Source organism: Mustela erminea, chromosome 6, assembly GCF_009829155.1.
Source record: "Mustela erminea isolate mMusErm1 chromosome 6, mMusErm1.Pri, whole genome shotgun sequence".
NCBI classification, from domain to species: domain Eukaryota; kingdom Metazoa; phylum Chordata; class Mammalia; order Carnivora; family Mustelidae; genus Mustela; species Mustela erminea.
Window position 1 is genome coordinate 86,722,441 of NC_045619.1, and position 14,454 is coordinate 86,736,894.

The 14,454-nt window shown below is 48.3% G+C and overlaps 2 protein-coding genes across 13 annotated transcripts in view; one reads left to right on the plus strand and one right to left on the minus strand.

Moving 5' to 3' along the window:
- Positions 1-4,375, minus strand: part of GALNT6 (polypeptide N-acetylgalactosaminyltransferase 6) — a 35,281-nt gene extending 30,906 nt beyond the window's left edge. For 4 of the 12 annotated variants that reach the window (XM_032348246.1, XM_032348242.1, XM_032348245.1 and 1 more), the window contains exons 1-2: positions 4,275-4,357; positions 3,218-3,305 (exon numbers count right to left, since the gene is read on the minus strand). The gene's annotated coding sequence lies outside the window, so the exon portion shown is untranslated. Of the gene's footprint in view, positions 1-67; positions 505-3,217; positions 3,306-4,274 lie in introns of those variants that run through there. The other 8 variants (XM_032348239.1, XM_032348248.1, XM_032348250.1 and 5 more) reach the window with 6 other exon arrangements.
- Positions 4,376-4,413: 38 nt separating this feature from the next.
- The window catches only part of SLC4A8 (solute carrier family 4 member 8), a 103,865-nt gene continuing 93,824 nt past the window's right edge, over positions 4,414-14,454 (plus strand). The window contains exon 1 of the mRNA XM_032348234.1: positions 4,414-4,794. The gene's annotated coding sequence lies outside the window, so the exon portion shown is untranslated. The remainder of the gene's footprint in view (positions 4,795-14,454) is intronic.

The following is a 14,454-nucleotide window of genomic DNA, read 5'->3' on the forward strand; positions in this document are numbered from 1 at the left end:
AACACGCCCTTGCCAGCCAGGTGGCCTTTTTGTAACAAAGTTTCTGTTTATCTGCTAAGCCGCTCACCTCCGGGAGACGTGGCAGCCAGGAAGTAAGCAGCCGACACCACCACGGGGATGTCTGCTCAAGTTACTCAGACTACAGCTCAATTACAGGTTCTTCGAAAAAGTGATGACTGTCAGACCGATCTCACTGAGGGCGCAGGTGTGTGGAGCGAGACATCATGCTGGGGAGGGGCAGGTCAATTTCAAGCCACTGGTCTGGGGAAGGAGGGGAGGCACCGAGAGGCCCTTTGGGGCCAGAGGATTCTTTCTGTGACCAGCACTTCTCCATCAAACACAACACTCATTTCACTTCCTCTGTTCTCAAGCTTAGTGAGTTCTCTCCTGCAAACCCCTCCTCCCACCCTCTCACCCTTTTGATTACAGAATGCTGGGAGGTTTTCACTTTCCTTTTAATTACACCTTCAAGACACTTCAACTTTTCCTCAAGATTCAGGCAGCAGGACTGTGGCCTATTTCCCCAGAAAGATGTACTGAAAGTTATTTCTGTAGCTAGTCTCTCCAGTTCTCCTCCCCCCCCCCCCGACCTTGGTATCTAGGTTCATTTTATGTTTGCATAACATTTTAAGCCAAAGTTACCCACGGATATTCCATTGAAAAACGCAGCCCAAATTTGCTCACAAGGTACGCCTAGAACAGTGCTTGGCATGTAGTCAGTGCTCGACAAAGGTTTGCTCATTTATTCCAAGTCCGCAAAGACCACTGAAAATCAAAATAATACGGGACCAAACAAAGTTCAGCAGCTCACAGGTTTTTCACTGGAGGACCCCAGACCCGTTGGGTCGGGTGCGGCAGAGATGGGTAACTGTTCTCCAAAGGAAGGCTCAGAGACTGCTGGCTCCTCCGTGCCCAAGTGGGGGAGGGGAAGAACGGAAGCGGGGAGGAGTGGCCCCAACCGTATTCCTGAAGGCAGGGCCCCAGATTTGAGGAGGGGGTGGTGAGGGGGTAGGGCAGAACAGTGGTTTTCCTTCTCTCCTTATCCCATAGTTTGCTCCCCGCGGTAGGACAGCTACCCAGGACCACCCACACTCAACTTGCCAAGCCCTGGAGCTTAGGGTCTCCACTCCGCCCCCTAAGTTGGTGGGTCTTCCCAATCCTCCCCCCTTCCCGCGCCCCTGTCCCCAGCCCGGAAATCCTTGAAAAAGCTTCTGCCCCTGCCCCACTCCCAGGCACCTCGGGTAGTTTTCAGTGCCTTCTCAAGGTCAGGTTCACTCCACGCCCACTCCCAGGTCCTGCTGATTCATTCCCTGCCTCCTGGATCCTCCTCTTCTTCTCTCTCTCAAAACCGTCATCCCAGACCGCATCCTTATCTCCCCACATCTGGAGGCTCAGCAGAAGCTGCCTGCCAGCCTCCTCTGCCTCCTGCCCCTCTCCCTTCCACAATCTGAAAGGGTCTGTATTTGATCCGTAGCAGAACCCTGGCCTAAGCAACGGACTTCAGGTTGTCACTCACCCTCCCTGCCTTACCTTTTCCTCCTTACCACCTTTCCCTTATATTCTTGCTAAACAAGCAGTGTTCTTTTCTCTTTCAAATTCTTCCTCAGACTCCTCCCCTCCTCCAAGAAGCCTTCTTAGACTAAGGTGCATAGGTCCTGTCCTCAGGATCCCCCCGTGTATTTGTTACTAAGTTTCACCGCCCACACTTCCCCCCTGTGTGGGACTTCCCCACGAGATTTTGTGAGACCGGGAGAACCAACAGGTCTAGACTCAGATTACCTAGATCCTGTTCGCCTTCTCCTTCCCTGTCTTTAAATTTCCTCATCCTCCATCTTTGGCCTCCAGAACGCTTTTTCCGACCAACCCACCTAGCCTTCTCAGCCCCACAGCATCCTACAGCCCTGAGGAATTTGGGCCTGCTATTCCACTGCCTTGGTCCGTCTGTCCTTTGTTCTCTGTTAGAGGTAGAGCTGAGGATGAGGATTGGGTTTCTTCCTTCCTTCAAACCTACCTAGGGCTCAGGACCAGATTGCACGGAATACAGGAGAATAACCTGGCCCCATGGGGCTCTCAGGTGCTACAAAAGAGTCTTCTAACCGTCCTCTTTCTCCCCAGACTGAACCCAACCTTGTTCACTGTGTGAGCCTTTTTACACAGCACAATTACAGCATTGAGCTCAACACAGAGACAGGCACTGCCCTGCACTTGACCTCTCATTTATTCAAACCCTCACTCTCATTCTCATTGAATGAGAGCGGACATTTTGGGCTTTCCCAGAGTGGGACAGAATGCCGTGTGAAGGACCAAGTTCACCCGCATGTCTTTGGCACGGCCCCTTGCTGGCTCCCTCTGGTACACAGACACGGCCTCTGACCCTCAGCTTCACTTCCAGAGCTGAGGAGTTCTGTGTGAGCTGAAGGAGGCTTGGGGCAATACCACCACCACGTTTGATATCACTACTCACCCTGGCAAATCAAGTGACCATTATCTTTTCCATTCTACAGGTAAGGAAACCGAAGCACAGGGAGGTTAAGCAACTTAATCAAGGTCACATAGCAAGGAAGTAGCAAAGGTCAGATTTGCACTCAGTCCCAGGTCTGTCCAAAGCCCCCTCTCAACCATGACACCATGCTGCCTCTTACTTGGCTGTTGCTTGGAGCTTTACCAAAGCATTTTCATGGACACCTTCTCATCTGCTCCCCAACCAGGGAATGTTTATGTGATTTGGCCAAAGTTAGACAGCTAAATGAGAGACAGAGCTAAGTCAGCTGCCTCGATTTACGATATCCAACTGCCTCCCAAGTTCCTAGGGTTAGCTACCCCTCCTATTCCTGACTTCCGTTCTAGGCAATGGCTACCAGGACTAAGCCTATGGTCCTACGGCCTGAACCGGACACCTGAACTTGGGCTAAGATGTTTCTGATCTCAGAAGGAATCCAACATGCATCAGCACCTCCCCTTTCCAGGCGTGAGTTATTCCATGCTGCTCTGGATGGGTATGAGCTGTCCTGTCAACTGCGGGCAGTGATTACCAAGAACGAGGCCATTTCGGGCAGCCGGGGGTTCCTTCATGGTTCTACTGGCTCCAGACTCCCTCTTTCTTTGACAGTCCTGCCCTTTCCGTCCCGATGCCCCTGGAAGTAGTTTTCTGCGTGCCGTGATACTGGCTTCTGCAGGATAATAGGAACCAAAGTATATTTCAAACCCCTCACCTTACCTTGTCCGTGAATTTGTCTGTCTCATCCTTTTCACCCTTCCTCTGATGGGTAGGGATGGGGCTCATGTGTTGGAGAGGTGAAAAGCGCCTGTGCAGTGCATACACATCTTTGGTAAAATGAGCAGAAGCCTACACATCTCTTTAGTGGTCTAGAGTTGCTAACCTCATCCAGTGCCTGTAAACTGCATTTGTGGGGTCCGGAGGGACAGTGTTAAAACCCTGGGGCTGTTGCAATGGGCGTCAGCTAATAGAGGGGTCCGTTTTAAGCTCTGCTGATAAACTGAGCCCCCCTTTCAGCCAGACGCACAGAAGAGCCCTGTCCTACCCTCTGCAGAAGTCAGAGTCTGGGATGACTTGCTCTGGGGGCAAGTAAGGAACGGTTTCTCCTTTCAGTTAGCCTGGGGCTTGTCGGAACAAGTGACGGGGAAATCGGGAAGTTGGTGACAGTCACAGTCATGAATACCCATGAGACTCCCTTCCCACAATGCCACACAGCTCCCACTCCCAAAAGGCCCACGACACTAGAGAGAGGTCATCTGAGACCCCACCTCTACTCAGGAGCAACGTGGCACTGGCAGGAGCATATCTCTATGAAAGATTTCCTGTACGGAGCACATGGAGTGGCCCAATCTGGGAAGACGGGGAACAGAAGGGATGCGGGAGCACGGATGGGTAAAGGGAAAAGGCTGTAGAACCCTGGAGGGATGGCTACGGCTTGTCCCTCTCCTACCTACTCCTCCAAGTCCCAGAGGTCTGAGTCCTTCATTCATCTTCAAAGATGGAGGGGGCGGGGGTCCTACCGAGGGAGGAGCTAGAGGCCACCACGACGGATTAGGAGCAGTCTGGCCCAACCCCTTCATTTCACTACGGGGGGTGGTGAGGAGGAAGTGGAAGAGAAGGTCGGCGGAGGAGTGAGGTGGGGAGCAAGGACCTGGCAGACGCGAGCTCGAGGAGGGGGAAGTCCCGAGAAGCGAGAGAGCTCAGCGTTCCAGGCCCGGGGCGGGGGGAGGTCGGTCGAGGGGGCCTGCGAGGGTCGCCGGCTGCTTCGGTCACTTACCTGTCGCGCCAAGACAGAGCCGCAGCCGCTCGGCCGCGCGGCTCGCGGGTTTCCCGACGGGACGTCCTGGAGGGCGAGGGCGGGGCCGGGGCGGGCCCTGCACAGCCACTGGGGCGCGCCCTTCGCGCCCCTCCCCGGCGAGGTGCGGGCGGCCACCCGGCGCGCCCCCGAGCGCTGCTGCAGGCGGCGGAACTCCGGACTACGCCTAGGGCCGCCGGGAGGCTGGCGGCCGGGCGGAGGGGGCCCCCGGACCCAGGCATCCTCCACCCCACCGCGGCTAGGAGCCGGGCCTCTCCAGCTTCTCCAGATCTCAGCCCACCCGGGGTGCAGTCTGGGCGGCCAGGCTTTCCGCGCCGAAGGAGATTGGAGCGACGTCGTCACCCCAAAGACGAGAGCTTTTAAGCCCAGCCGCGGGCGGCGCGGAGCAGCGTGTGCAGGGAACCGCGGCGGGCGGCGCGTGGGCTCAGAGCGCTGGGAGCCGCAGGGCAGCGGCGATGGAGGGGAGGAAGGCGGCCGGCGGGTGAGAAGCCCCGGGGCTCCGTCCCAAGTTTGCTTCTCACTGGCGGGGTGGTCTTGGGCAAATGACTCCTCCCCACCCATCCGAAGACGAGAGCAGGTGGCACCTGCGTGCCGCGGACCCAAAGAAGGGCTTCGTCCGCCAGGTCTCGAGTATACCCCCGGGCCCAGCAAACACTACGGTTGTTAGCCAGAATATGCATGGGGGACGGCTGAGCGCACAGCTAGAGTATGGCTTTAGGTGTGGTTCCCGGGCCAGCAGCGGCATCATTACCAACTGATACTTTGCTAGAACCGTAAATGGTTGGGCCCCAACCCAGATCTGAATAACACGAAACTCTGGGGATGGGGTCCAGGAATGTGCATTGTTAAAAGAGCTCCGAGTGATCCTGGTACCTGCTCAACTTTGAGAACCACTGAACGGGTAGTGGCAGGGCTAGAATTAGAATCAGTAAATCCAGTGCCGAAGCCCGGGCTCTGAAGTCTCCCGCCATAGCCCCGGGCTGCCCACCGCTTCTCTCCGACTCTACAGTTCTGGGATGTCATCTTTTAGGTCCTTATCTCAGCCCTCGAGGAGTAATGGGGGTGACTACAAGTAGATGGCAATTTGGAAATTTTCTATGGTAGAAGCTTAGACCACTGACTCGGTTTTCCTTTTTGCGTTATTAAATGCGCGTGTATTTCTAAGTCTCTAAGACGAGGGAGCACGTGTGTGGGTGGGTAAATCTGAGCCAGGAGACTGCCCTCACATGAACTGGGAAGGGCAGAGAAACCAACTGGGGGCTCCACAGTTGGCTTCAGGGAAGTAATCTTATTTTCTAATCTGGGACCCCGAGGTTGGATTGAGCTGTTTATTCAGAAAGCCAGAGGTTTTCTGGTGACGGAGTCTGGAGAGAGGAGGCAGGCCAGCGGAGCCTGGAGAAGACCTTGCCTGGCTACCTTAGATCAAGGGGCCTAGAAGGACGGACTCTCCTCAAAGGAGGAGAAAAGACAGGTGTCTGTAACACCAATCCCTCCACGCCACGCCCAGCTCCCTTGCATTCACACTAGACTCTCTGGGGTGTAAACTCCTGAAGAGAGAGACCTTCTCCAGAATTTACCCGGATCATCCCTTTTAGCCCGGTTACAGACCCTCACAGCTCCAGCTGCTTCCATTCTTGTCGCTGGCCTTTTCAACAGCTGTCTTACTCAGACCAAGGGCATTTCCTATGGAAGATTGTGGGCTGCTGCACCTGTTTTCGCTTCCTGGGGGCTAGACACTCCTGTATGGTCTGAGCCTTCCAGTCTTTGCTCCGCCCTTTCTCCAGCTCCCCACTAGGACCCTTGGGGTTGTGTGATCCCCACCGGGCCCTTGAGCTTTAGTCAGGACCCAGCTTGACCTGAGGGTGACAGGGGAGGCTGGACTCACAGCCTCCGATCTTCCCCAGGTCATGGCAGAGTCATGACCACCAACCCTAGCCTGGGGTTCCTGAGAGGGTGGTGTCCGGCTTCTCAAGGAAGCTGCATCTGTCTGGGTTGTGTGCTCACGTTCCGGAAGCAAATTACTCATCTCATTTCACTTCAGCTGACTCAAATTTTAAACATGACGTTGAGTCCTTAGAATAATTAGTTTCCTAATTTGGAGGGGTTATATGAAGTGTAGGATATGTGACCTGCCCCTGATGTGTCATACACCGGGCTGTCTGATAGCTGGAAGGACAGTTTGGGCTCCCTGCCCTCCACTCCAGGAAGGTCTGGAGGTGAACCACAGCACAATGGTGACCTCAGCCTGTCACTGACGGCAAGCCACTTAAAAATAATAGTTTTCTTGAATTGAAGAAGTTATATCGGCATGTGGTCAAAATTTTTTTCAAGCACTGTAAAAAGGAAGAGACATTTTCTCCCTCCCTAGACGTTTAGTGCTCTCCAGAAATCATCTGTGCATATGTATGACCCAAACCTCTCCCATCATTAAGTTCTTCTGCAGAACATGCCTGAATTCCTTTCTCCTCGAGAAGTCCTGTGCATTTCAATGTTTTCTCAAAGTCTTATTTTTATTTCTTGGTTGTTTTAGATTTTGTGTCTCGGTGTTCTGAGTCTCGCCTTTTACATCAGTGTGCTTTAGGGGGTTTCCCCATAAGGCAGGAAACATGGCGGGGAGCAGATCGGTTGAAGCACGTGAGACAAGGGCCGCTCTGTAAGGCTATTGACATCAGCTTTGGTCCTTATCAAGTCTCTTCCTGCCGCATGTAGTCCCAGAGGAGGGGACGCCCAACTCTAGATGGGGCAGAAGGAGGGAGACTTGCCCATTAGGCTGAGATGCTGCCTCCGCTGAGTAGACAGAGTTTATAGAGGAAGCTGCTGTGAGTTTTCCAGGCAGGTGGTTGTGGGGATACAGCTGGCCTGCCCGATAGCCTGCCCACCCTAGCTATCATGCCGCCCCACCTCCGCCACCCGCAGGTGGCTGGCCAGCAGAAGGAACTGAATGCTTTCCTTGAGCTTCTCTCTGTCCCCTTTCTTATCTGGAAAGTGAGGTTAATGATGCCTAGTGTTGTTGTAAAGCACGAGCAGATAACTGATGTGTCAGTGCGATAATTTGGTTCTCCTATGACATCTGTTTCTTTTCTTTACCCACATTTCCCCTTCCTCCTTCTCATCGAATTTCTCTCAGGCCCCAAAGAGAAACCCTCAAGGCAAAAAATGTTTTAGGAACCCAAGAAGAGCTGACCCAAGTTCTGCCATAATCTACCTCATACATTACAATTCACTCACCTCGGTATGCCTCAATTTCCTTACCTGTAAAATGGGTATAAATATTATTTTTATTATTGAGCTGTTAGATTAAATAAGTAAAATGTTTAACCCAATGCTTGGCACACAATAAGTGCTCAATCAATATTAGAATGTTAGCCATTATCATTAGCTGTTTTCCTTCTTCTTGTTCTACCATTAGCGAAACGACGGGGAAGCTTATCCACATGCCAGCATCCGTATGGGGTAGGACACAGAGATACGATGGTAAATAAACCCATCTCTCTGTTCAAGACACCCACAGTATGGGAAGGGAGGCTGATAAATGTACACATGTACACAATCCATTTTACAAAACAGTTTTATAAAAAATGATCTTTGTTAGTGAGACAGGAAAAAAATGTAAAAAGATCCAGGACTAGGGTAAAGTGAGTGAGGTATTAGCCTTAAGTGCAGAATTGAAGGGGACACTGAAAATCTCAGTAATCAAGTAATATTTAGTGTAATATTTTAATATACCCAAAGTAATGCAAAAGCTGTGTCTTGGACAAAATATCAACAATTGTTTTTTTTGAAACATTAGAAATTTTTTAATAATTATTTATTCTTATTAAGCACCAGATTTTTAAAAAAATATTTTATTTATTTATTTGACAGAGAGAGACACAGCAAGAGAGGGAACACATGTAGGGGGAGTGGGAGAGAGAGAAGCAGGATTCCTGCCCAGCAGGGAGCCCAGTGCGGGGCTCGATTCCAGGACCCTGGGATCATGACCTGAGCCGAAGGCAGACGCCCAGTGACTGAGCCACCCAGGAGCCCCAAAGCACCAGCTTAATATTGCAGAAAATTTCAGTTTATCCTTTAACAACCCCTTCTTCCCACTCCCAACCAAATTCTTGATAAAAAGCTCTTAAAGAAAAGATACCCTATCTTCTCTCTTCTGTATAAAATTTTATCAAATAAAGCCAAAGACCTGTGTATATCTTGCTATAAAATGCTGCCCATGGCTGTAGAGATGGTGTCTGCCCAGGCTTCTTTTCACTATCCAGATCCTAAGAGACTCTTTGCTCATGCGGAAGAAGGAAAAAGCGCATGTGCCCCATACACATTTTTAAATATGTTTTTCAGTGTTATTTTTTCTAGAACATTAAAATCATTGAAAAATTGAGAAGTAGTGTATTAAAACTCACATAATTTTCAGTTTAAATATTTAATTTATACCAAGAGAATTTACTATGATCTCACTTCAGTGGAGGTTAATTAAAATTTATTTGAGATGATTCCCTGGTCAAAAGAAATTGTCATACATGACATAGTCTCGGGGTTCCTGGGTGGCTCAGTGAGTTAAAGCCTCTGCCTTGTTGGCTAATGGGTTAAAGCCTCTGCCTTCAGGTAGGTCATGATCTCGAGGTCCTGGGATCAAGCGGGGCTCAGAGCCCCGTGTCAGGCTCTCTGCTCGGCAGGGAGCCTGCTTCTCCCTCTCTCTCTCTGCCCTCCTCTCTGCCTACTTGTGATCTCTCTCTGTCAAATTAATAAATAAAATCTTAAAAAAAAAAAGACATTCTCTCAGGGGGAAGTGGAATAGGCAAAACATTAGATTTTGAAAACATCACTGATAAGTTTGCTTGCACCAAAGCCAGTTTCCTTTCCCCTCAGGCTCCCATTCGCTCAGCATGGCCTGAGACTGGGGACTGGGCAAAGAACCCGATGACAATGGAGCAGGGCATATGAGAGAGAAGGATTAGAAGAGCTGTAGTGGTGGGTAATATAGTATGTATTGTTTTCTCTAATTATTCAAATGTCGAATGTCCAACATATAAAATTTTGAAAACGCAGAGAAATTACAAAGGCAAAAAATAAGCTATTCAGGATACCTAAATGTAAAATGTTCTGTTTTTTTCTATGTATATATAATTCACATGCACATATGTATTTTTTATCAATTCTGAGATGCACGTTTTTTTCACTTTTTAACATTTCTGAGATCAGGATGTACTTTTTTTTAAGATAGAGAGAGAGCGAGAGAGAGAGAGAGAGAGCTGGGTGGTGAGGGGCAGAGGGAAAGGGAGATAATCTCAAGCAGACTCCCAGCCAACCGCAAGCCCGATGTAGGGCTTGATCTCCTGATCCTGAGATTATGACCTGAGCTGAAATCAAGAATCAGATGCTTAACCAACTGAGCCACCCAGATGCCCGTAAACCAGGATGTATCTTAAGTTGATGATGTCATAATTTGAATGAGGTGATGGCTGAGTGGTGGGTCCAGGAGACCCACTTGTATTGAGAAGAGGCTGTGATGACTACTTTCTGTGTCAACCTGACTGGGCTGTGGTGCCCAACTGTTCAGTCAAACACTAGTTTAGATGTTGCTGTGAAGGTATTTATGGATGTCATTAACATCTATTAAGTAAAGCAGATTCTCCTCTCTGATATGAGTGGGTTTCATCCAATCAGTTGAAGGCTGTAAATGCAAAGCCGAGGTTTTCCTGGGAAGAATCAGCTCTCCCTCCAGAAACCTTGCCTGAGTTGCCAGTCTGCTGGCCTGCCCTGTGGGTTTCTGACTTGTCTGCCCCCACAGTTACATGAGCCAGTTCCTTAAAATAAATCTCTCTCTCTTTTTGTATATCTCGTTCTGCTTCTCTAGAGAAGCTGACTAATATGTCAGCCATGCATGAGGTGAGACTGTGGACATTGGGCAAGTATGAAGAATCTGCTAGAAAATACAGCTTAGGGTGCCTGGGTGGCTCAGTGGATTAAGCCTCTGCCTTCGGCTCGGGTCATGATCTCGGGGTCCTGGGATTGAGCCCCACATTGGGCTCTCTGCTCAGCGGGGAGCCTGCTTCCTCCCCTCTCTCTGCCTGCCTCTCTGCCTACTTGTCATCTCTGTCTGTCAAATAAATAAATAAAATCTTTTTTTTTTTAAAGATTTATTTATTTATTTATTTGACAGAGAGAGATGACAAGCAGGCAGAGAGGCAGGCAGAGAGAGGGGAGGAAGCAGGCTCCCCGCTGAGCAGAGAGCCCGACGCGGGGCTCAATCCCAGGACCCTGGGATCATGACCCGAGCTGAAGGCAGCGGCTTAACCCACTGAGCCACCCAGGTGCCCCAATAAATAAAATCTTTAAAAAAAAAAAAAAAGGAAGAAAATACAGCTTGTTCCAGGTTTAGACCCAACTTGTCCAGGCTTCTGCTCTGCTCCATTTACTGCAGAAAATGCTGGCATCTTTAGCCTCTGTGAAGCCTAGCACACCACAGACTATATCACAGGTAACGGTGTCCCCTCTCTGTCCCTTGCTGTAGAGGGTACTAGGAACCCCCTCATTTTTACAAGTGAGCAGTTCATAAGCTCAACAGGTGCCTGTGATGCCGGGGTCTGAGGTCTTTGACATTATCTTCATTTATTTATTTATTTATTTATTTGACAGATAGAGATCACAAGTAGGCAGAGAGGCAGGCAGAGAGAGGAGGAAGCAGGCTCCCCGCTGAGCAGAGAGGCCGATGTGGGGGCTTGATCCCAGGTCCCTGGGATCATGACCTGAGTGAAGGCAGAGGCTTTAACCCACTGAGCCACGCAGGTGCCCCTTTGCCATTACTTTCTGCAAGTCCCTCCATTTATTCAAGGCCCTATTTTATGACACTCAGATTTTTTTCTCTGGTGTTTTCCCACCCCAGTCTGCACAGTTCTTAAAATGATTTCTTGGTCTTTTATATTTTAGTTGCTGATATACATATTATCTATTCCAGGGGACGCTTGGTCAGTTTCCTTTTGTATAACAGAAGCCACCTTCTATGTTACAATGAATAGTTTTTCCTTCCTTGGAAAATCACGTAGGATTGGCAAACTGTGACTATGGACTCTTCTCTTTAAAAGCACTCGGGATGTCCAGGATCTATGTGTACCTTTTGCAAGAGAGAACTTTAATAATTGGAAAGAATAAAGCACCTAAATGCTCATGAGGTGTTTTTTTTTTTTTTAAGATTTTATTTATTTATTTGACAGAGAGAGATCACAAGTAGGCAGAGAGGCAGGCAGAGAGAGAGGAGGAAGCAGGCTCCCTGCTGAGCAGAGAGCCCGATGCGGGGCTCGATCCCAGGACCCTGGGATCATGACCTGAGCCAAAGGCAGAGGCTTTAACCCACTGAGCCACCCAGGCGCCCCTGCTCATAAGGTTTTACTGCAATAACTCTTTCTGCCCCAAATTAATATTATCTTATTATTTAACAGCTTTTCTTAAAAAAAAAAAAAAGAGAGAGAGAGATATGCACCTTGAACCTTATGATACAGAGGTATTGGTGTAAGACAGAGGTAATTGTAATCTGACAGTCATTTTACCCAGAGTAAAGGAGTAACAGGAGTAATAAACTATCCCCCAGCACAAACTATCCTCTAGGTAACAGTAAAACCTTTGTTAATCTATCTCTAAAAAATAGGAGAAGAGGTTTCTATCTTCATAGATATTTGAAAAAACAGTGAATTTCATTAAGGAGGTTGAAATGCTACCCGATAGCATTTGAGAGTTGTTTAATATTATTTTAGGTTGAAAATGATTGAGACTTGTTCTAATGTCTTGATATTTCATGTCCTGTTAATATACTGAACTTTCTAAAAATTTTTAAAAATATTTATTTTATTTTTTTTAGTAATCTCTGCACCTAAGGTGGAGCTTGAACCTAGGACCCTGAGATCCAGAGTTGCATACTCCTTGGACTAAGCCAACCAGGTGCCCCGATATCCTGAAATTTTTGCCTCACTGCTTATTAATCCCACAGAATTTTGATTTTCAATAGATAGCAGCACATACATATGGCAAAACAATCAAATGTTGACTAGTGAGGTGTAAGTCTTCCTCCTACTCCCATTTCTGGTCGCTTAGTTTTTTACCTCCCCAGGGCCAGCCACTGTTACTGGTTTCTTTTCTTCTCTCTCTCTCTCTTTTTTTAAAGATTTTATTTATTTATTTATTATTTATTTATTTATCAGAGAGTGAGAGAGCACAAGCAGGGGCAGTGGCAGGCAGAGGGAGAAGCAGGCTTCCCGCTGAGCAAGGAGCTGGATGCTGGGCTCAATACCAGGACTCTGGGATTATAACCTGAGCCGAGTGAGCCACCCAGGCATCCTTGTTACTGGTTTATTTTGATTCTTTCTAGAAACATAGCCCAGAGAAGGAGTCACCCTGATTTTAGTGGGTACCTTAAGTAGCAAATTATTTCATTATATTGTCTGAAATGGTTAAAGTTATTTTAAAAGCAGTCAACAACAGTCAACTACCTTTGTGGCTCTGATAGATTTTTTTTATTTTAAAGATTTTGTTTACTTACTTGACAGAGATCGCAAGAAGGCAGAGAGGCAGGCAGAGAAGGAGAGGGAAGCAGGTTCCCTACTGAGTAGAAAGCCTGATGTGGGGCTGATCCCAGGACCCTGAGATCATGACCTGAGCTCAAGGCAGAGGCTTAACCCACTGAGCCACCTAGGTGTCCCTCTGATAGGTTTTTAATTGATTCTCTTGAGTTTTCTAAGTGGACAAACATATCAGCAACATATAATTGTGGCAAAGTGAAAACGGTTTTGGAGCGAGACCTAGGCTGAATCCTGGCTCTTCCAGCTACCAGGTGTCTGATTTTTAAATCCAGCCTTTACAAAATGTAGCACCCTCCAAAGGCAGTGTGTAGGTATGAAGTGGTCCTTCCTTCCCAGATGTGGTGGGTAGAGGGGACAGAGGACACACGGAGCCAAGCACCACCTTCCTGCTCTCACCTGGGTTTGCTCTACCTGGACCAGCAGATGAATCCAGAGGTCTTTGGTTCCAGCGATTTCTAACCACCCAGAGATCAGGAGGAGAGACTGAAAAGAAAGCCCTAAACCAGAGTAATGTTTTCTCTCTCTATGACAGGACTGTGGCTCATATTTGCTGATAGCAGGTTAAAATAGCTTTTATTGTTAAAAATTAGAGATTTACAGAAGCTCTTTGAAGAACTACTGATGAGCAATATGGGCTCTAGAAACTCCCCAGAAGTAGTGGGTGTAACAGTTGGACACAGTCGGGGGGTGCATAGGTTTTCTGAGAGATGGGACCTACTTCCAGCCGGGAATTGGTATTTGATGAGGCATGGTACCAAAAAAATCTATGCTTAGTGAGGGAAAGAAAAAACATATTCTTACTTGTCCATGGTGTCTTAACAACTTGAAGGAACACTCCAGAACATCTTGGGGACCCCTGATCCCTTTAACTACTCCATGGTAAAGGCAGTGTGGGATGTGGATTATCTAGTTCATTTTCATGACCTAATGATGTTACCAGAACCTTAGAGGAACAGGAATGAACTCCTTCATATCTTAGCTATCAGGAGAAGGCACACCCAAAGTGGTGACTTGAGGTCTCCCCATTCTGCCATATTACAGTAAGAAGTGACAGGTATTTTTGCCACAACAAAGGGTGAAATTGAACTTCGAAAAGATACTGGCTCCACTCATGAATTATCAAGACTTAAAATATCCTGGGGTTCAGCTCTTCTCAGAGGTGTATGAAAACCACTCCAGGCTTACCAGGTACAAAACAAGGACGTCTCGAGAATAGAAGCATCACCTCTGTAGGGAACTGGGGATGGAGTTTTAGGACCCCGACAGGCTCTATCATGTGCTGTCCTGTCCTGGCATTCAGTACTCTGAGGAACACTCATGTTCTAAAGTTCAAGGTAAGTTAAGTTCTGGACCCACTTCTGACATGCTTGCATATATGTGTGCATGTGTGAAGGCCCCGCCTCCAATTCAAATACCAGTTGTAAGCCCATATGGTTACCTATGCTTCTGATAGACTGGTTATAATTCAGAGGTTCCCAAGACCCCCTTTTTGGATTCGATTAATTTGCTAGAACAACTCACAGAAAATCATTTTGCTTACTAGATTACTGGTTTATGGTAAAAGGATCTAATTT